We start from the raw sequence: 22,671 nt of genomic DNA on the forward strand, positions 1-22,671 counted from the left end.
TGGGCTAAATATTTCACTAACCTTTATACGATTTAATACATCAGTGTATATTTATTATTTGGTGCTTTGCGACGCAGCAACTAAAATAGGTCACGTTGTACCCGCGCATTTGGAGTAAGGTCTCACTGGACAGTTTATCTGGTGAATTTTCATCGGACAATGACCAATTACAGAAAAATGAGAATAATTTTGCACTGAAGATACAAATAAAAACAAACTAATGATTTTTGTAGAAAGCATACATGTGAGATTTTGACTGCAGTAATCAGGTTAATTCCTGGTGCAACTGGTGGTTTTTATACTGAACCAACACTGCCACCAACCCTAAATTTTACATTCATTTTTGACAAGAAATAGCTATGTTTAATATTTTTCTGTGACAAGGCAGCTAAAAGAATCAGCATGTGCCTTATGCATGAATAAAGTTCACTAGTACTATAACAAATTAGCTTACTTTTCATCACCCCTCGACCATCTAGATTTTTAGATATTTACCTCTGTAGCAGACACACATAAATACGTAAGCCAAGTCGACAGCTCATTTGCAGCCCAAGTTACGTATTTGATCTCCAATGCAAATCTACCTGCGACAGGCAGTCACCAACAAGCCAACCTATTTCCAAGCCTAACTCAAAGTAAATCTAAACCACATTATAGATTTAGCTTATGTGTGAATTTATAAATGCTAGGCTTGTGATAATTAGCTTCATGCCTTCTACCTTAAAAATTAGTGGGGTGTCAAAATACGAAACTATCCAGTGAGACCTAAAGAATTATGCTCGATGACATTAGACAATAACCGAACTAATCACATGGTAGGATTCCAACCAGTTTCCTTTCTCGACATGCAGAAGGCCGCATCCGGCTTATTCTCAATTTCTGCTCTTTTTTTCTGAGAAAATGTCCAAATATGGAAACATATTCTCTGACAAGCAAAGTAGTTTATATACTATTAATATAGACTTTTTCTTTAGGCAAATATAGTTCTAGTCGACAATGGTGCAAATTGGTGGGTTTTTCAAATTACAAATCACGTGTATAAATTGTACAGAATTTAGATATATATTAGAATATTCTTTTTTGAACGCGGATTTCCTGTTTTTGTATGCATGCATTTCGTCCGGTTAAAGTTACCATCAATTATCAACATCTTATTCATGAAGCATTATTAGATTAGGAATAAATTAAATATTTAAATTGATAGCTTTGACTGGATTAATTTACTAAATGTTTTCTGAATCAAATGGTTGGGTAATGAGGAAAAGATCATCAGTCATCTGTCGTGAGTATGGTGAATAAAAATACTTCATGCGAAAAAACATTATTATGAGGAAAAGTACATTCATGGTGCGTACCAGTAATATACATCAGTCATATACAACTGTAAATGGAAACACCCACTGAAGTGGACACTTCTGTTATGACCATATTTGCCATAAATATTTTCCATTTCATCACACAACGAGTCTTATCAAAATCACCAACCGTATCCATATTTATCAAAACACCAGTTATGTAGGCATAATTATTTCGTCAGGTCTGTACGAAAGCATAATTATTTCGTCAGGCCTGTAAGAATGCTTAATTATTTCGTCAGGCCTGTAAGAATGCATAATTATTTCGTCAGGCCTGTAAGAATGCATAATTATTTCGTCAGGCCTGTAAGAATGCATAATTATTTCGTCAGGCCTGTACGAAAGCATAATTATTTCGTCAGGCCTGTAAGAATGCATAATTATTTCGTCAGGCCTGTAAGAATGCATAATTATTTCGTCAGGCCTATAAGAAAATAGATTTCTCACTTTCATGTATGAGCATGATTGTGATTTGTAATGGCAGGACACCGACGGAAAATTTATATTGATCACTTGATTGCTTTGTTGTTGTTGTTGTTTTGGAGTTTAACGCCATTTTTCAGCACACGATAGGCTATACATGGCGGCCAGTATTAATGGTGGAGGAGGAAACAGAGGAAACCCCCCGGAAAGGACCACCAACCCACGAGAAGCTACTGGCATGCTTTCTCATATACCCACATTGGCTGAATCTGAGACTCGAACCGGCGCAGAAAGAGGTGAGACGGCAGTGATCCGTAACGTAGAGCGCTTTAGACCACTCGGCCACTCAGGGCCCCGGGTCACGTGATTGCTGTCTAGCTTCATACGATGTTAGATTAGCCTTTTGACTAGCCCATCGCCAGTTTTACTTGTTTGTTTGATGTAATTACACCTCTAAGTTTACAACTACTTGAATTTTCTATCAGCGATTTAACCACACTTGCAAATTTACACCAGTAGTTGAACGATCAATCAGCAATTTAACTACATGGATAAGTTTACACCCGCAGTTAAATGATCTGTCAACGATTTAACAACTCGTCAACCAGTTGTTCGGCGATTTAATTACACATCTAATTGGAAATCATCAACGACTGATAGGCACTGGGAATTCATAACTAGCTTTAACCTTAACTTCTGCAAGTTTAACTTGACCAAATCCAACAATATGTACTAACAATGTACACAAGCTCAGCTAAACCCACTTTTATTTAAATGAATTGTCAAATTTGGCTCACTCAGTCGGACAAAGGATTTCCGAATATTTTCCATGTGATCTTTCCAGGTGTCGCAGTATATAATGACATCATTGATGTACTACACGCTGTAAAGTTGAGGTAGAATTGTCATACCAGATGGTATCACTGTATATTGGTACAGTCCATACAGAGTTGAAAAAGCCGAAATTTCTTTTGCTCTATCCGTAAGTGGAATTCGCCAGAATCCATTCAACGGGTCAAACTTGGTGACACATTTTGTATATCCAATTTTGTAAATGCAGTCATCGATTCTTGATACTGGAAACGAATCCGTTTGGTAACAGTGTTCACTTTTATGTAGACAGTGCACATTCGGAAAACATTATCTGATTTCAGCACTAGAATACACGGAGAACTCCATTTAATGTTACCTGGTTCAATAAAATCATTCTCAAACAAACAGTTAATTTATTTTTTCAAGCATTCCTACTTGAGAGGATTGCAGTAATAACAAAAGCAGTCCATATGGGAAAATATTGCAAGAAAAAACAAATTCATTCTATGCATGGGAATATTTTAAGTAATAGCAAAAACAGCCCATACATGGAAATACTTAGAGTAATAAGAAAAGGTCTATACATTGGAACACAAAGAGTTATTACAAAAACGGTCCATACATGGGAATAATTATAATGGAACTAAAATACCGGCAATAAAAGAGATAATTATTGGTAATTTCCCGTGATATTTATTATTTCTTGATCACAATCTCTACTCACTTTAAAACTTATATTAAAATTTTACTTTTATTAAAGATACAAGACGTTCAGGATGTTTGAGTCTTTGTTTTCGCTGTTTAACTAATCTCATCATCTAATGAAATATTTTTAGTTCTAACAAAGCTGCTCACTATGCCGATCTCCTAGAAAATGCAGGAAGGTTAAATTTTATATTCTCAATAGCGGTCTCATCGAACAATCTTGAACAGGATTGCCAATGTATCATGACTTCAATTGCATGGAAAAAGAATTGCCAAACACCGAATCCAGTTAAATGAATAGTTTTAGTCATCGAACCATATATATATTGTCCATACTATAATGCGATACTTTGTAAGCACGTTAAAATCTTATCTTAACCGAATTCAATTTGGATGGGATAAAAATCACATAGCATTTCTTAATATTCTCTCCCAAACATAGTCGGCAACGAACACGGCTGATAACAAGATCACTCTCAGTGCCATATTTAACTGTTAGCTTGGATTTCCTGCTTTGGAAAGTGGGCAGTGCAAATGAAAGTATAGAACTCCACATCGTGTATACAAAAGATACAATATTTACCGGATCTTTTTAATAACGTATTCAAATCACGAGTGCAGCCAATGTGCCACCCACCCACCCACCCACCCACCCTCTCTCTCTCTCTCTCTCTCTCTCTCTCTCTCTCAGTCATTTATTCAATATTCGTGCTACACTGTTTGTTGCCGGGTAACAATATATTTAAGTACCTGTATCTTGTTGCGAAAGGGTTAAACTAGTTAAAACTTTTGTCCAAGCCCACTGTATCGTTGTGTGACAATAAAATATGTTTCAGCTAACTAGGCTTTTAAAACATGTACCAAGTATACGTAGCTTTAGTTTTCTATGTCTGATGGGAATGAACACTTTTATATTACCATTAATGTTTGCAATAACACATTCTACAAAGGCGGAAATCAGAAGAATACATTGCTAATTGCGACGATTAATAATAATTAGTTTGGTTTAAATTTGAAAATGTAATACTTTTACTACCTCAGATCGTCATCTATGATATTCGGAGAAAATTAATTCATCAATTATTTCGTTTCGATTTTAAGATTATGAAACACCAGGTCAAGTATGATTCATCAAAACTTCCTTTTTGAAATTAAATGGAAACATTCATTGAAACGCTACTTTCCTTTTTCAGTTTCCTAAAATTAGAACATTGAGTAAACATAACATATTACACTTGCGGATCTATGTGATTGAGATTTGTATCACAAAATCTACTTTGAACGTTTTGCGTATTTGAAAGAATTGTATAAGAATGGAAAAGACTTTCTGTCGATCAGAAGTAAACGTTAATAATCAAACTCATGTTTGAAACCATTATTTCACTTGTTTAATGATTTATATGTATTTTTATTCAATATATATCTTTGGTCCATAACTATTGTTTAACAAAACTAAACTTGAATTTGTTTGGGGTATGTTGAACAGATTTACTTTCTTTTCCATATCAAGGTAAGAACAATAGGTGTGATCAACGCATTGATCGTGCTGTTATCAGTATCCGTACGAGATGCAATTGCTCGGCGCCACGCATCACAATGTGTTTACAACTTTCTTTTAAAGGGAATATTATCAGTTTAAAAAAGGCAGAATCGGAAGATGTTTTGAGACTTCAATTACCGAATCAACTGAAAATTATATTAGAAGCTATGCAATTTCACATATCGCCTATAAGTTTACAGTTATCGAATTTCAAAGTTTGGCTAGAATTGAACAGTTATCGACTGTCAAAGTTTGGCTAGAACTGAACAGTTATCGAATTTCAAAGTTTGGCTAGAACTGAACAATTATCGAATTTCAAAGTTTGGCTAGAACTGAACAGTTATCGACTGTCAAAGTTAGGTAAGAAGTGAACAGTTAATCATTTCAAAGTTTAATTTACTGATATGATATTTTACTTCTTTAGAACTTACTTGCAAGGTTGCGATCTCCCAAAATAATCTCTATAATACATGTTTTAGTTTTTGTTCAATGTAGTGCTACAAAACAATTTAACAGATAGAATTTGTCATGTTAGCAAGACCGACAGCACACCAGCAGAAATATCGCACTGCGACACTTGCACTATCTCAACATGTTCATAGAAAACGACATTTTCTGGCACAGATTACATATTAATCGAATTTTAAGTTAACGTTGTTCATTTTATTGTATATAACATATGCTTTGGTTAATGCAAGTTCTGAGACTGGTTCCATAAAATGTGTAATGCAATATCGCATCCTATGAGAACAGAATCAGTTGAATTTTATAATTTTCGGCATTCTTTCGTGAGACATTTTTATTCGTGGTTGTCGAGGCTCACCTTCCTTCCCGACATTCGATTTTGTTCCGATTTCACCATGATGCTCACTTTCAGTTAACAAAACAGTGGCAAGCATTACTGGGGAAAACAAAACAGATTAATTCAAGTTATCCAAATATAATGCTTCTAAACTCACCATCATATAATACGTCCAAATTTTGGTTATGTTTCTCAATCCATAACGATACAGCGTCTCTTTGATCATTTCAATACACACCACATACTTACGGAAACAAAGGTCGAAGTATCATCTGATATTTCAATGAGTTGTTTTTGTCGAATGCGAAAGAATGTTACATCATGAAGAGTGCAACGGTGACCGCTTCTTTGACGTAGGAAGTTTATTAACCTGTTACATTGCACTCGTATATTTTCATGTTTTATCATTATAAAATGGGGACATGAAGTTACATAGCTGAAAATTATTCTTTTGAGTTTTATACAGTGGAATATTTGTTACAGATCTCATATGTATACATGATGGATCCGACTTTAACTTGTTGAAGTAAATTAACGCCAATATCTCGAATACCGGTGTAAGTGTTTGAGTCTTACTGCATGTGTATAAGAATCTGATACATTTACATTGAGTTCACACTGTTCCATCAAATGTATGTTTTCGCTTAAGAAGAAAAAAAAACACAAGCATGTTTAGAGTACTATATCCAATCATATCTAAAAGTTATGTTGGCTGGCTAATTTATCATCGAAATAAACAGTTTTAGCGCCACAGAAGCAATGAACCATGCAGGTCACGATTAGGATACATATTTAGGCAAAGTTCATAACAAAATTTAAACTAATAATAACTAGAAGACAAAATGTTTTATAAGAAGTTGCTTTCCAGAAAGTCTTTTATACGTTATCTTTTCTTTTTTTTTTTTTTGATAGCCCCAAAAGGTAACAAAATTGGAATTGATATTAATTGGTTCAATTGAAAGGAATGCTCCAGTTTTGCTGCTGTAATAGTCAGAATAAATTCAGGGAATACCATGCCAATATTGTGCCAGTCATTTTAGGCCTACAGGCAGGAGAAGTAATAACAAATATGTAATTGTATGATAAATATATACGCTGTGGCTCATATTCAGAAAATGAAACAGCGTAACAAAGTTTAACCGTCAAATCATATTCTTGGACACCCAAGGGAAAACATATTTCTAGTATCTTTTTGAAAAACTAAATTGCTTGTCAAGTTCTATCCAACAAATCAAGATCCAGGATATTTGATGGATACAAATATAAATAAAGTCTCATTTCCTTGGCCTATAATCATTGAAAAGTAGAACACTGCTTAAACGGAAAGCGTCACTTCTTGTAATATGTAAACATCTTATATAGTTGAAAAGATATCACTGAAATAATCTGAATAGCTTTATATACATGAGAAAATCTGACTAAAATAGTCGAGCCCTTTACATTGACTAAATTGAAGGGGATGTTGAAAATATTTTGATTATATTTGTAGGTTACTGCAATTGTATGGAAAAATAAGAACGAGTTTTCGAAAAATACTGCACGAGTTCAAATTACAGATACAGTAACCCTTTTATCATATGCTGATTTGTTCAACTACCTAAGACGTAATAATAAAAGACATTACAAGAAACAATTTAATTGAATTTAAGCTTTATTCCCAAATAAATTCACAGCCGTAGATTCATCAACAATTCATGCGTACATAGCTTGGAAAAGTGATAGAGAACCTTTCGACATGACTGGTTCATAATTATTCACAATAAAATCAGACATTTTTTCACCCAACAAATGTATTTCTTTTAAAAAATGACCATGACCTTAACTCCTGAGAAATATAAGCATCTCCTAAACTTTCTACCTTTTGTTTATCAAGATAGGTCTTGAGATTTGTTTGTTTGTTTTTTTTTTTAACGGCGCATCAGCACTTTTAGGCTATTTAGCGCCAAACAAAGTGTTACTTGTATAATCTTTTAAAACTTATAAAAGGTTCTATATCGACCAGCGATATAAAAGAACAAATGGTTGAAATTAAAAACTGTAAGATGGTAACGGTGCAAAATAAAGCTTCCCGATCAACGGGAGATGTAAAAAAGATGAATAGGTATTAAAATGGGACGGTATGTATATTGCATAAAACTGCACAAGGTGATAGCATAAAAGTCAGAGTTTAGAGTAAATATTTACGGCTTTCAAGAACTCGATAATACGAGTGATGTTTATATTATCAAAAAGTTCTTTCATGTCATGCACAACGTAATAACGATCGCGCGTAGGTTGTAGGTCAAAGCACTCTATCATAAAGTGCTTGACAGTGAATGGTTCATTGCAAGAAACGCACTCTGGTGGGTCTTCACCTTTTAGTATGTGGGTGTGGGTGATATAAGTATGACCAATTCGGATTCTTGCAATGACTACCTCCTCCCTACGAATGCTTCTGTAGGAAGGAGTCCATTCTCCTAGAGTTGGTTTGATTGCATGAAGTTTGTTATTTACAGCATCATTCCATGATGCCTGCCACTTCTGACGTAAGAGCTTTCTGATACAAGGTTTAAAATCAGTACATGGTATTTTAAAATCAGATGGTCCTTGAGAAAGGGCCATTTTAGCAGCGCGATCTGCTTTTTCGTTACCTTTAATACCAATGTGGCTAGGTAACCAACAGTATATTATATTGTGGGAGACACTCAGCTCGGTATTTTTGACGAGTATGTTTTTTAATAATGGGTTCTCCAGTTTTCTATTGTGTAGTGACTGGAGTACTGATAGCGAGTCGGAGAAGATGATACTGTTTAAAATACGGTTCTTTTCTATATGTTGCAGAGCAAGGTCAATTGCTCTGATTTCGGCTGTAAAAATTGATGCTCCATTTGGTAAGCGAACTTGCGTTGTGTGATTTCCACAAACAAAGGCTGCAGCAGCCTTTTCCTCATCCTTTGATCCATCAGTGTAAATTCTCGTGTAGTTTTTAAATTCGGTGAGGAGTTCATGGTAAGAGTTGTGGAAGATAGAAGGGTTTGTTTCGGATTTTTTTCCATCGTGTAGCGTAAAACGTACTTTTGGTTGTTTAATTAGCCAGGGTGGTGTTTCGGAGATGGATGTTTTCTGAATTTTTGAAAGATCTATATTTGTAGTGTCAAGGCTGGATGATATTCTAATGCCAAAGGAAGGTATGGCGTTTGGTTTATTTTCGTATAAAGTTTTGTATTTGGGTTGAAAAACAGCCGAAAAAGCAGGATTCAGAGGGTTTGATTTTAATTTGAGAGCATACTGTGCGGAAAGCATTTCTCTACGATGCGATAACGGTGGTTCATTCGCCTCAGCTAGAAGGCTTTCACACGGGGATGTTTTAAATGCTCCCAGAGCCAGTCTTATTCCCTGATGATGAATTGGATCAAGCATTTTAAGATACGATTTTCTGGCAGAACCATACACAACGCAACCATAGTCTAGTTTGGAGCGAATAAACGTTCTATATAAATTCAGGATGACTTTTCTATCAGCACCCCAGTCAGTGTGCGCTACTACTTTAAGTAGGTCAAGTGCTTTTAAGCATTTGGCTTTCAAGTTTTTTAGGTGTGGAATAAAAGTCAGTTTTCTATCAAAGATAATACCCAAAAATTTTGTTTCCTCAACAACTGGAATAGGTGTTCCGTCCAGCGTGAGTTTAGGTTCATCGTGGTGTCGTCGTAATTGACAGAAATGCATACATGCCGTTTTTGATTTCGAGAATTTGAAACCGTTCGTACTAGCCCAATTTTGAATCTTGTTGATATTTTGCTGTAGTTGTCTTTCAATTGTATGCATGTGCTTTGACCGATAACATATGAGAAAATCATCAACATATAGTGAGCAATCCACACCAGGAGTCAAACACTTGGTGATGTTATTAATTTTGATATTGAAAAGTGTCACAGATAAAATACTGCCCTGGGGCACAACCATCTCTTGCTCGTGCAAATCTGAGAGAGTAGAGCCCACTTGTACCTTGAATTCTCTGTCGGAGAGGAAGTTGGATATGAAAGAGGGCAGACGGCCTTTTAGACCTAGATCGTGCAGGTCTTTTAGTATCCCGTACTTCCATGTTGTGTCATAGGCCTTTTCTAAATCAAAGAAAACCGCTACTAAATGTTCTTTCTTGATAAATGCATCGCGAATGAATGTTTCTAGTCTAACCAGATGATCGTTGGTGCTCCGTCCATAACGAAAGCCACTTTGGAAAGGAGATATTAAATTGTTAGTTTCCAGGTACCATACAAGCCGAGAATTGATCATTCGTTCCATTGTTTTGCACATGCAGCTTGTGAGTGCAATAGGTCGATAGTTGGTAGGATCTTCACTATCTTTACCGGGTTTGGGAACTGGTATTGCTGTTGCTTCTTTCCATATTTTAGGTAGGTTACCAGTAATCCATAAATCATTGAAGAGTTTTAAAAGAGATGTTAAAGATGATTCTGGAAGATGTTTTAAAAACTGGTAATGTATTGTGTCAGGCCCAGCGGAAGTATCATGGGCCTTGTCTAAAGCCTCCATAAGTTCTGATAGTGAAAACAGCTGGTTGTAGCTTTCCGAGTTGTTGGATGTGAATTTTAAACGTGACTTTTCTTTTTGAGTTTTCAATTTTTGGAAGGCTTCGGAATAATTAGATGATGACGAAGTTTTAGAGAATGTATCAGCAAGAACATTTGCTATGTCACGTTTTGAGCTAAGATTGTTATTGTTCACTTTTAGATGTCGGAAAGAATTGTGTTTTCTCTTTCCGTTTATTTTTCGGATCGTGTCCCAAACTTTCTTAATTGAGGAACGAGAGTTTAAAGAGGAAACATATTTCATCCATGATGCTCGTTTACTTTCTTTGATTGTGCGGCGAGCTTTGGCCCGGAGAATACGATATTTACTTAAATTCTCGGGCGTCGGATGATTGTTAAATTTTTTCAAGGCTTCTCGGCGTTGCCGTATGGCTTCCTTACATTCCTTAGTGAGCCAAGGTTTTAGGGTTCTTTTACAGTTTGCTGAGGACTTGGGGATAGATTCTTCTGCAATGTCGGTTAAAATAGATGTAAAATGCTGAATGGGGTTGTTAACATTGAAAACTGTATCCTCATTCAGCCTGGTTTTACAGAGTGTTTCGAATTTGGCCCAGTCGGCCTTCTTTAAATTCCATTGTGGAATTATTTCATCAATTGTAGAGTTATGATTTACAAAGGAGATTGGGAAGTGATCGCTGCTGTGAAGGTCATCAGCGACCTTCCATTCATAGTCCAAAAGCAGCGAAGGAGAACAAATTGTCAAATCGATGCATGTGTATGTACCCGTGCCTGGGTGTAAATATGTAGGTGTTTTGGTATTATATAGACACAGATCGTGTCTAGAACTAAAGTCTTCAACTTTGTGACCTCTGTCACTTACATGATTCGATCCCCATAAAATGTTATGGGCATTAAAATCCCCGAGTAAAACAAAGGGTGCGGGAAGCTGTTGAACAAGATTATCGAGTTCGTTTGGTACTAGGTTAGTGTTTGGTGGTAAATAAATAGAGCAAAATGTAATCACTCGATGTAGAGTGACGCTTACAACAATGGCTTGTAAATTGGTGTTTAAAGGAATGAAACTATGAGGAGCTCTGTTGTTCACAATAACAGAAACTCCTCCTGATGCCCTATCAACATTTGGAGAGCAGGTGTTAAACAGGGAGTAGTTTTTAAATGTGATGTTGTCCGTATCTTTCAAGAAGGTTTCTTGAAGGCATAGTACCGCAGGATCATGTTCGTTTAAAAGCAGGAGAAGATCATTGTAATTTGCTTTAAGTCCTCGACAATTCCATTGTATGATAGTGTTTTTCATTATAAATTTAAATTAAAGATTGTGGAGCTAGGTTAGACCTTTCGCAGAGGGAATTTGTTTTGTTATTTCTCTGGAGGAAGTACGGGGTGAATTTTTTGTTTGTAGGTCTGGAGTTCCCTTGAGCGCATGGAGCAGATTCTTCTGCATCCATGCTCTCGATGTCTCCAAACCTGTTATAAAGTTTGATGGGGTCATCTGACCCCTTTTGTTGTCTGTTTCCGTGAGATTTTTTACTCTTTGGTGATTTAGGTTGTTGGGTATTATTAAATGTAGTCTGAGTAGATGCCGTGTTTTTCTGTGCTTGGTAATGGGGGGTGTTTGAATTTGGTGTTGAATCGGGTGCTTCTGTTTGTGTTTGAGCGTCCTTCGTTGTTTTAGGATTGCTCTTCACTACAGTGGAGAAGGATGGGCCAGGATGGGCTGTTTTTGCCTGTACAATTTTTCTGGCTTCTGGATAGGGAATATTATTTGTGTATTTTACCCTCTGAATTTCCTTCTCCTGTTTCCAGGTATCGCAATCCTTGGAATTTGCGTGGTGCTCTTTTCCGCAGTTGACACAATGCGGAGTTGCTCTACAATCAGATTCCTGATGAGCATTGTCTCCGCATCGGCCACATATTTGGCTCTTGGAGCAGCGGTCTTCGTGATGGCCGTATTTTTGACACTTATAACACCGAAGGGGGTTGGGAATGTAAATCTCTACCTTTACTTGCAAAAAGCCAACTTTTACCACTTTGGGTACAGTTGGCTTGTTGAAGGTGAGTACAATGGTGTTGGTGTCCTGCAGATTGTTATTACGTTTAATACGTATTCGTCGGACTGCAGTGACACCTTCATCTTTCATTCCTTCGATGATGTCAGCGTCGGTGACTCCAGCCAAGTCACGGCAGCGAATCACGCCATTGGACGTATTCAGTGTGGTGTGAGCGAATGAGGTTACTGGGATATCAAAGAACGTTTTCATTTTCCTGATATTGTCTGATTGATTGTCTGATTTGACCCTATCAACATGTTGACCCCATAATAACATCTCTATATTCAACCTATGGGTAATTTTAGCATATGATTTCCCGTTCGTGCCAACAATGTTATGATTTACGAGCTTGATACAACTTTGGAGAATTTTAACATAGGATTTTCCATTGAAGTCGAAGAATAATTTCTGTAAATATAACTGACTGAATTACTGATTTCCTGTTGAATGAAAATGTTGACTATATACGGACCTACACATGGATTTGTCATATTGCATGCTTAAAGGTGTGACTAAGAAGTTTAGGTGTCAAGTTTTGGAAAGTAAGAAGCATCTGTTGATTTATTATGACCGTCACTTTTATGTCAGATGGCGGATTTCTTCATCACTTTCTCACCCCCATCCCACCACTCACCCAGTATATTATCTTCTTACAGACATCTCTCTTCACTGACAAAGCATTGATACAATAGTTAAAATGGTCAGATCCCGGACACCGTTCATCACCGGAAAATAAACATTTGCTATTCGATTCTATTGTCAACTAATAATCTATTATAAAATGTTTCATTGTGCCAAGGCAGATCTTATATTTTTCGCAGGAAGAAAGGGCAAATACTACGCTGTATGTAGCACGCCCGTATACGGAACTGTTGTGAAAATCACGGATGTGAATTGCATCCGTAGTCGATCTATTATACACCATCAAGTGATGCTTGAAACCTCGATTACTTAAAATAGAAATGACGTAAATGTCTCAACGGCGGCTGGGCACATCAATGGCATTCTCATTTCATTTGATCATTTCACTTGCACGCATCATACGATCGGTAAGTCATATCTGGAACGAGTTTTAGGCATGTAAATTAAGGATCTAGTTAATATATTTTATATAAAGACGCTTTAAAAGTGAATGTATTAATAGGTTAAAAAGCACGAAGAAACGAGAAGACAGTATAATTATATAGTCTTTAAAGAGGGCTGTTTTTGCTATTTCATTTGCAGCAATTATTTCTCTTATACTGTCAGCTGAAGACCAGTCCATATATTTTCTGTGTCTTGATTGTCCTAAAAACAATTTCAAAGTTTATATTTGTGATAAAATGTCATGTGATTTCTCGATAGAGATGAAATCTTACATGTGTGTATAAGGGTGTAAAGTTGTATATCATCTCGCTATATTTTTTCATTTTGATGGAATTTCACACCACACAGATACATATATATATATATATATATATATATATATATATATATATATATATATATATATATATATATATATATATGCGGGTGAGTGAGGGTTGTATAATACCAGCGATTTTTGAACATATATATATATATATATATATATATATATATATATATATATATATATATATATATATATATATATATATATATATATATATATATATATACATATTTATTTATATTTATAAATATGATATGCTATTCACGAACGCACAACTTTGTTAGCATCTATATATATATATATATATATATATATATATATATATATATATATATATATATATATATATATACTGGTGGCGACTCATTTACAATAATTTCCCAACATTTCAAAACTGAGCAAACAATGAAGATCTTCAGAAGGACAAATACAGTATAAACACCAAACACAGAAGCCGAGAAGTAAACCTGAACATTTCACATGTTTATTCAAGAAGGAATCAACCACAAAACTAGTTTTGAAACGAAGCACGAATAAAAGAAACAAACAACAAAGAGAAAGATTAAAAACGACATTAAAGAGAGCAAATACCATTCATAGTTTGCATTATTGTCAAATCAGCTAAATGTCATAAAATCAGTGCCGGATTACGAAATGGGCAGAGTAGGCACGGGCCTAGGGGCCCCGCGACAACGGATCAATATAATATTGATAAAACGTATTGGGAGATAATTTGATGGGAGGGGGGCAAGATTTCAAATGCCTAAAGACCTCAAAGCCTCCACAAGGTTTAATCCAAAATTGCATACAATTAAGCAAAGACCATCCGTGGAACTGAGTGATGATCGCACGGAGAATCAAACTGTTTCCACCGAGTTCCAAGCTTTGGACAACGGAAGAAAACTGAACGTGTCGAGAATCAGCATCATATAAGACAATATACTGTACGTATATACGATTAGCTGGTACGTTGTATGGGGAAAAGGTATTAAATTAAATGTGTCATGAGAAGGTTCTAGCCTGCCGTAAGGAATTTTAGATGTTGGACTTCAGCATTTGCTGGAAAGAATAATGTGGTTCGCATGTTAGGTCAGTGTATGTGTTCCATTCCAGGAACGTAAAGGGGGTAATAAAAATTAAATTTAACTTCTTTAATTACTCGAAAGCAGACTTAATCATATGCTGAGAGTTATTGGGAAATTAAAATAAATATTTCTCAGTTGCTGGCGTAGTGGATCTGTTCGAGTATATATCTAACGGTTAATCTGTAATAGTCTACAGCCCCTTAGGGTGCCTCATTGGAGAGTTTTTGATCAAGAGTTCCTATGATATACAAATGTGTTATTTTAATGCTGATTACAATTCCGTTCATTCTTTAAAAGCATTGGCTGATTTTTGAATACGTAATAGTTCAACTTAAGGGCATGGGTCCATAGCGTGACCACATAGTCTTTAGGACGTAAACGGACATGTTAACCAGCCCTTGCCTTCTTGAAGGCTTGATTCCCCCTTCGTGTAAGGTGATGATTTTTAATGCACATATATCTTAAGTGAGGAGGATCTTGTGTGGGAGACAATACTATGTTGTGTTTTCTTTATTAGTTGAATATGTAGTTTGTTTTCAAGGTAAGAAGGTTGCTTACCCACAAGATAATATATATATATATATATATATATATATATATATATATATATATATATATATATATATATATATATATATATATATATATATATATTGTCTTTGTCCAGAACTGCAAGAGAAGAAAATGAAAGTCAGTCAAATGATCATTACAAAGAAATTCTTTGTGATTACTTGTATTCTGACTGTAATACTTACTGTCACCGCAAGGCCCAGTGGAGACGTGGCAACCCAATGTGTCTACTTGAGGAAATACGGTCGGTGTGTTCCATTTCCAGTGCGCGCGCCTAATAATATCATCTGGAGCCAGCTGATTAAACTTTGCTTAGAAACGGGTCTGATTTGTGTTGGTGAAATCTGTGACTGCATCAGCAAGAAAATACATTTATAGAAGCATATTTTGATATAGTAAGTTAATGCCTTTAAGAACTATTATACATCTGATGTACATAATAAATTGGTAAGAAGGATAGCATGCTTACATCGTACCTGACAGCGGAGCAAGTGAAAGCATTGCTGAATACCTTGCAAATGTTTCATCGGAATTCTACTGAATAAGTGACAAATAACAACATTAAGAATGACAATTAAACGACAATCAACTTGAGAAAGAATGCCACTAAATTTCACTTTATAGGAAAATATACATAGAAATATCAAGCAAATTGTATCCACAAACTGCAAGAAGATTATTTTGTATTTTTGATTGTACATAAACGAATATTCAAGAAACAAATGTCTCTGTGTAAATTACATAATGACTATGTCCTAATAATTATGTGGCCATTACTTAATTTATATCTTTGATGATGTATTATTCATTTTCATCATACTTTGCGTAAGTATGGTAGTAATATTTCTCGTTATCATCTTTCAGCAGGGTAGATGCAATAGCTCTAGTAGCTGAGCTTCGGACTCAAAATTCAATGATCGGAGATTCAATGCCCGGGTAGACTTCTTCAGTGTGTCCTTGGGATATGTATTTAGCTCCCATTTCTCTGGCAGGACATAGCCAAAATTAAGTGGTCAAAGTGCTTCAAAATAAAAGTCAACATAAATCCTTTTTGCGTGTTTACTCTTGCTATACCTATATTCCTGTAAGTTATATATTCTTTAACTAAATAAGACCTGGTTATAAGATAACTTTTATAATGATATTTTGAACATAAACAAACATAATTCTAACGGTCTTATTATTACATGATTTGTATTTCCTGTAAAGGTTTTATTCCAATATTGTCTCTGGAATTTGCGGCATTTTTCTTATTTTACATTGTCACACACCGAACTATCCTGATGACCTATGCCACGAACTTTAATAACCAAGACAGGTGTACCTTCCAATTTAATTTTATAACTATCCATTTGCTAGATCGTTCACAAAATTGTAAATAGTAAATAAAATAAAGATTTGGAAACCAGGGCTAGTTGCTTATGTACTTCCCTCCCCTACATAATGTGCGAGTTACATTAACGATACACTATATTAGCAAAGTAATCATATTGTGAAAATATGTATCATTATTTGCAAATGAATGAGCTTGTTGCAAATAGATTACACGTTCATCGTAAGTTCACTTAGAAACCAAAGGAAGCAAAGTTCAATATTAACTTGACCGCATGGGAAAATGAATATGACATCATCGCTATGCAAAACATTTATAATTAAACGGGCAAAGAAGCTCCGACGGAAGTACACGTGGAAGCTCCATCTTTTCATGCGTTTCCAGGACATCATTTTAACCATTTAATTTAACTGTCAAGTAAGCGTAGTCCTAGAAATGTTCACGTTGTCTCGAATTCATCGTTTTCTAGAGTTTGAGGATGATTTTGATTTATATTTGTAGACTGACATAGATAGATATAATTATGCAACAATAAATCATCAAGGGCAGGAAAGACAACTCGTGATTTCTTTGTAAAGTGTTCTGGATTGTTATCTGGACGTAAGTTAATATTGGTACTTATGATAAACGCGGAGGAAAAGCAATCGAATTATGCAGGCTACAATTTAATTGTTTTGTTGTTACATGATAAATTATATATCTGAATATGCTTCAATTATTGAAAATATATCCAATTCTCAGTTTGAGATTGTTTTATTATTTATCAAAGATTGTTCACGACTATCCATTTAGAAATTAGAAGATAAAATATTTTCATATTCGTCATATGAGAAGAGACAACAATATTGGTTGGTAAAGCAGCTATTTTAAAAAAAGATCTGGAAAAGCAAATCAAGTTGAAAACAAAGAGGAGCAGATGATGGAAGGCGTTTAGGTAAGGTCATGTACAGCATTGATAGAAGAGGGAGATAAATACACAAAATAGTTGTGAACTTAGATAAAAGTCATTTTATCAGTCATGTGATTCAGTAAAATATTATAGAAAGCAAAAATGGAAGCAAAAATATATCCCTAAATTTGATAATACACGAAGAGGCTCCATTTTCCTTTTCAGAAACAATCAAACATTAAACATATGTCAAATATGAGAAGTCCAGATCGAATGTATCTACTGCTGGTAGTGTTGTCTTAAATTTTGACAAATATTGGTCTTTTCTTTTTAAAGGTATATTTCTCTTACGCATAGGAGGAGTTATCTTCTATTCGAATGGAAGGATTCGTTACTTGTAGACATAGAGGCGATATCAAATTGGCAGTCAATCCCCGTTTTAATGTCTAGCTTGATGTTCAACGCAGATGTGATAAATACAAAAAATATACATTTGGAAATTAACAAATTGAACATTTTCCAAGAATATTTTTTCTCCAAAAATCATTAGAAATGGAAAGTTTGAAAGAATGCCACCAACATATAAATGAGTACAAACTTATAAAGTAATAAATTTTACATCGTGACCCATTTATGTAGAGCTCCATGGTTCCAGTGCAACGTGTTAATTGATTCCATTTCGCTGAAAAGAAACGTACAACTTTTATGATTTAGATTTCTAATAACTGAAAAATCGTTGAATTTGAACTGTTGGTTATTTGCTTCTACTGCATTCGTCTATGAAAGCAAATTAATTTTCTTCTTATGACCGGAATTTTTTTTATTATATAACACGATACTAAGAATGAATGAACTCTTATATGACAAGTTAAATATGAAACTAAAGCTAAAAATGACTTGACAATTGCATCAACATGCGATACACAGTGGTCAGTTGACAATTGCATCAACATCCGATACACAGTGGTCACTTGACAATTGCATCAACATGCGATACACAGTGGTCACTTGACAATTGCATCAACATCCGATACACAGTGGTCACTTGACAATTGCATCAGCATCCGATACACAGTGGTCACTTGACAATTGCATCAACGTCCGATACACAGTGGTCACTTGACAATTGCATCAACATCCGATACACAGTGGTCACTTGACAATTGCATCAACATCCGATACACAGTGGTCACTTGACAAGTGAATCAACTTCAATAAAAAGTGGTCGTGAGAGACAACCTGATACACTGAATATATAACAAATACTTTATAAGTTCCGGTGTTTTTCAAAATCAATCACTTTTATCTAGGCACTATGGGATTGCGGACTGTATGCAAGATTTACTGACCTCCAAAACTGGACAGGTCGGCATAACCTTCTCACCTCCAAAACTGACGATTTGATAACGGAAGTGTTAGAATGTGGATGGGCAACATTACGTTTTCCAAACACATTCTTAAAAAGAAATTTACTTAGTTCAAATTACAATTAATACCTATGTTAGAAAATGACCTTAGCAAGCTATCATCACAAAATACGTAATGGGGCCAATTGTTTAGAATTATTGTGTTACACTCGTAATTTACCTACCTGGGCGTCAAGCTGGGATACTATTCAAAATTGGACAGTACACCGCCAGATAGCAGTGCCCTTATCTATCGGCGATGGTACATAGTGAATGAATATAGTCTGAAAATAGATAGTTGCAAAACAAACTAGCAATTATTGAAGACACACAATCATACAGTTCATCCATCTTACACCAAAATGTGGTGATAAAATGCATATAATATCGAAGTTTCTGAATAACGAAGAATAGAATAATTACATACCTCATTCAAAAATCAATTTTTCGTTTCTTTTTTAAATTGGTTTAATTTCTGCTAAGCTTTCTTCAAACTGTCAACTCTTCTGTTTCGAGAACAAAAGTGAGCACGGGAAACTCTGTATTGAACATGGCATTATAGCATAAACGGTTTGTCTACTGATGTTACCATGTACAAGAAATATTATATGTACACTCAAACACAAACACGTACAACATTCTCGAGCGTGTACATAACTCGCTATACATATACATGAAGTTATAAGGTGAAATAATAAAATTACTAATTTGGAATTTAGGTCAAATAAAAGTTTTGTAAACGATCTCAACTCCACAAGAAACTTTTTCTCCTTGATGTCTAACATTTTACGATGAATTTACACATAGGAATGGCTTTTTTCCCCTTTCCTTGTATATTTATCTTTCATAATATCATTTATCTTTTTCTTGGATTAATAACTTATTTTCTATAAATGCATCCATACACTTGCTTCAATTTAAGAACGAGCTTAGAAATGAGAATATACAAGTCTGTACGTTACTCATTGTTTACGATAGCTCCCGGATATAATAGCATCTGACCGTTATGACATGTGAATTCATTTCATATTAAATATAATAAGGATTACTCGGCATGTAATGGCATTGCCATTTACGGCTATGAATTATCGTAAAATGTTTCATGCGAAAAGGATTTATAAATAAGTATTTTTTCAGCAGGCCCTGATTACTAATCCCACTTTTCATGGAGATTGTTAACAGTTCATGTGCCATTTGTATCCGAGCGTGGTTGTGTGTGCAGTGTCTTTCCATGTTATGAGTCGCCACATCCATAGTAGTCGCCCACCCACCCAGCCAAATAGCTAATAGTTTGAATTTCAGTTTCAAGATCACAATACAATTTCCTGCAAGCAAATTTTCTCACAGGGTAACGAATCGTGATGATTTGAGGTCTAACCTCTGTTATTTCACGACAATGCAATAATTACGAGTAGATCGTCCAAAATACATACCGATTGCTTTTAAATAAATGTATCAATATATATATTCTGCCATTGTTTACAGCATTGATCTGTATATATCATTTTAGCTGCAATTTTAGGAGTTGCCACATGATAGGCTTATTTAGCTATCTCAACTAAACATTCATAAATTCTTTAATACATACATTAGCTCTATATTAATTTAAACTCGTCTTACATATACACCTTTATAGCTGCATCAGATTGTCTGAGATGAGAATAATGTGGAAAATTCCTTTATTCCAGTTTTGAAAGATATCTTCAGACACAATTAAGATATTAGCAGGAAATACCCTTTATCAGTTATTAACCCTGACAGATCTTATCATTTTGTCTGTGATTTCATACAGATTTGCAGATAAAGGTAATTTGACACTTGAAGTTGTCTACATCATCAAATTGTATTGGACATGTGTCCAGAAGTATGTTGTATGCTTGCAATTTCATCGGATATCTGTCCCAAAATGTTTATTCTTGTTTAAGTGGTATTGCGATGGTCTGTGACAGTTATGGAAAATTAGTAACTGATTCCACGGCATAAACGCAAACATGTGTATTGCTTTTGAAATGTTAAATATATCAATACGGAATGCTTAACTTTTGTCCATGGTTGAAGATTGTACTTTAAGGTAACTGACATTTGTAAACAACACGTGTACATAGCTTCCATTTTTCCATGATTGCAACTTGTAAGTTACATGTTAATATAACTATTGTTGTTCAGAACATTATAGAAACAGACATGTTTACAATTTGACGGGAATTTTCAAATGACGCACATCTAGGTCAAGTGAATACTTTGTATAAATAGATACTTGATAAACAAATAAGACATTCCTATCTTAGATCAGTCTGTGGAGTCAATTTGTTATCAGAGTTTACAGTTGTGTTCTGAAAAAAATCGAGATATAGATTGAAAGAATTAGATCTGGTAGGCGGCGCACTCTTCCTACCTTTACGCACAAATTCAGGATTAGATGTTACCATATACATTTGGTTAGTGGCACCCTTTCAGTTTAAATGTAGAAAATTAGCTTCTTTACTTTGCGAAAATTGCTCAAAAACCTGTAACGGTAAAGAGACCATTGTACCTTTTTATCAAAAAGAATACTTCTTGACAAAGTTCGTGATGTTTAAGCTTAACTGTTGTACAAAAGAGTGTTGATCATAATGTGTTTGATGAATATATCTTGCAGAGTTATGAGTTGGTTCACGAGGCATATTAAAAAGGGTTTTAAGAGTTGTACAAAATAAAATGGACAAACCCAGGTAAAATTTGAAAGGGAAAAATAACAAGTTTGTTACGTAGGGCTCAGTCAAGAAGGTTGATAAAGATCACGATAACGAAGCGAAGAATGGCAGATAAAGGGAAGCAAATCTGATAGTTAATTTAGATTAAGTGAGTTTTGCCGTGCTTATGTCAAATTTTAGGATATATTGTTGGACAAGGTCAAGTTAAATCTATCGAAGTTAATGTCAACGCTATGTCTGAATTTCCAGTGATTAATCAAAGGGCAACTAATGTGAATTTTTGGTATGGCTAGATACTATCTTAAATTTTGTTAAAATATCTTCATAATTTGCTCGGTTGTGACAAATTGTTGAGTTAAAGGTCCCATGTTTCACTGTTCTGACAAATGTCAGTATCTTTTGACAAATTAAAGGCCATACGTAAAGGTGCATCAATTCTTCCAGCTCCAAATTTCAGTCAATCATTTATTATATATGTTGATGCAAGTGATGTGGAAGTTGGTGGAGTATTGATTCAAGGAGACAGATATGGTGTGGATCATGCAGTGTGCCATTTTTTAACACAAATCAACATTGCAACACTTTGACGTGTACGTTAGTTCTTCTCTATCCCCAATTATCATATTCTGTGATCACAACCCTTTACGTTCATTATCAAAATGAAGAAAGTGATAGTTGAGATGACGTTAATTGCTGCAAGAATATAAATTACTGACACTAGAAACATCCGAGGAAAAGATAATGTAATTGCAGATGCACTTTCACGTGTTTAGAAGTTACTATATTGCTTTATTTTGTGTATATTTTGTGCAATTAAGTCACTCCAATATCAGTAGAATCCGATTATATTCCTTCACTTAAGTCTTCACTGAGTGGGACAGGTACAACTAAATGAATTACATTTTTAACCTGGCTATCTCTTTCAAAATATTAGTACCCCTATAACTTATTCAGATCTCAGAGGCACTAACATTATTTAACTCATTCATTTTCTTCTTAAGCTTGTAAGGTCCGTAATATAATTTGGAAGACTGAGAGAGACAGAACC

The 22,671-nt window shown here is 34.9% G+C and overlaps 1 long non-coding RNA gene across 1 annotated transcript; it reads left to right on the forward strand.

Moving 5' to 3' along the window:
• The first annotated feature begins 13,216 nt into the window (after nucleotides 1-13,216).
• LOC149794856 (uncharacterized) lies at nucleotides 13,217-16,364 on the forward strand. Its single transcript, XR_016422066.1, has 3 exons — nucleotides 13,217-13,282; nucleotides 15,400-15,697; nucleotides 16,167-16,364. It is a non-coding gene; the product is annotated as an uncharacterized LOC149794856 (long non-coding RNA).
• The last annotated feature ends 6,307 nt before the right edge of the window (nucleotides 16,365-22,671 follow it).

This window comes from Sinohyriopsis cumingii, chromosome 7, assembly GCF_028554795.1.
Source record: "Sinohyriopsis cumingii isolate HCF-2022 chromosome 7, ASM2855479v2, whole genome shotgun sequence".
NCBI lineage: Eukaryota > Metazoa > Mollusca > Bivalvia > Unionida > Unionidae > Sinohyriopsis > Sinohyriopsis cumingii.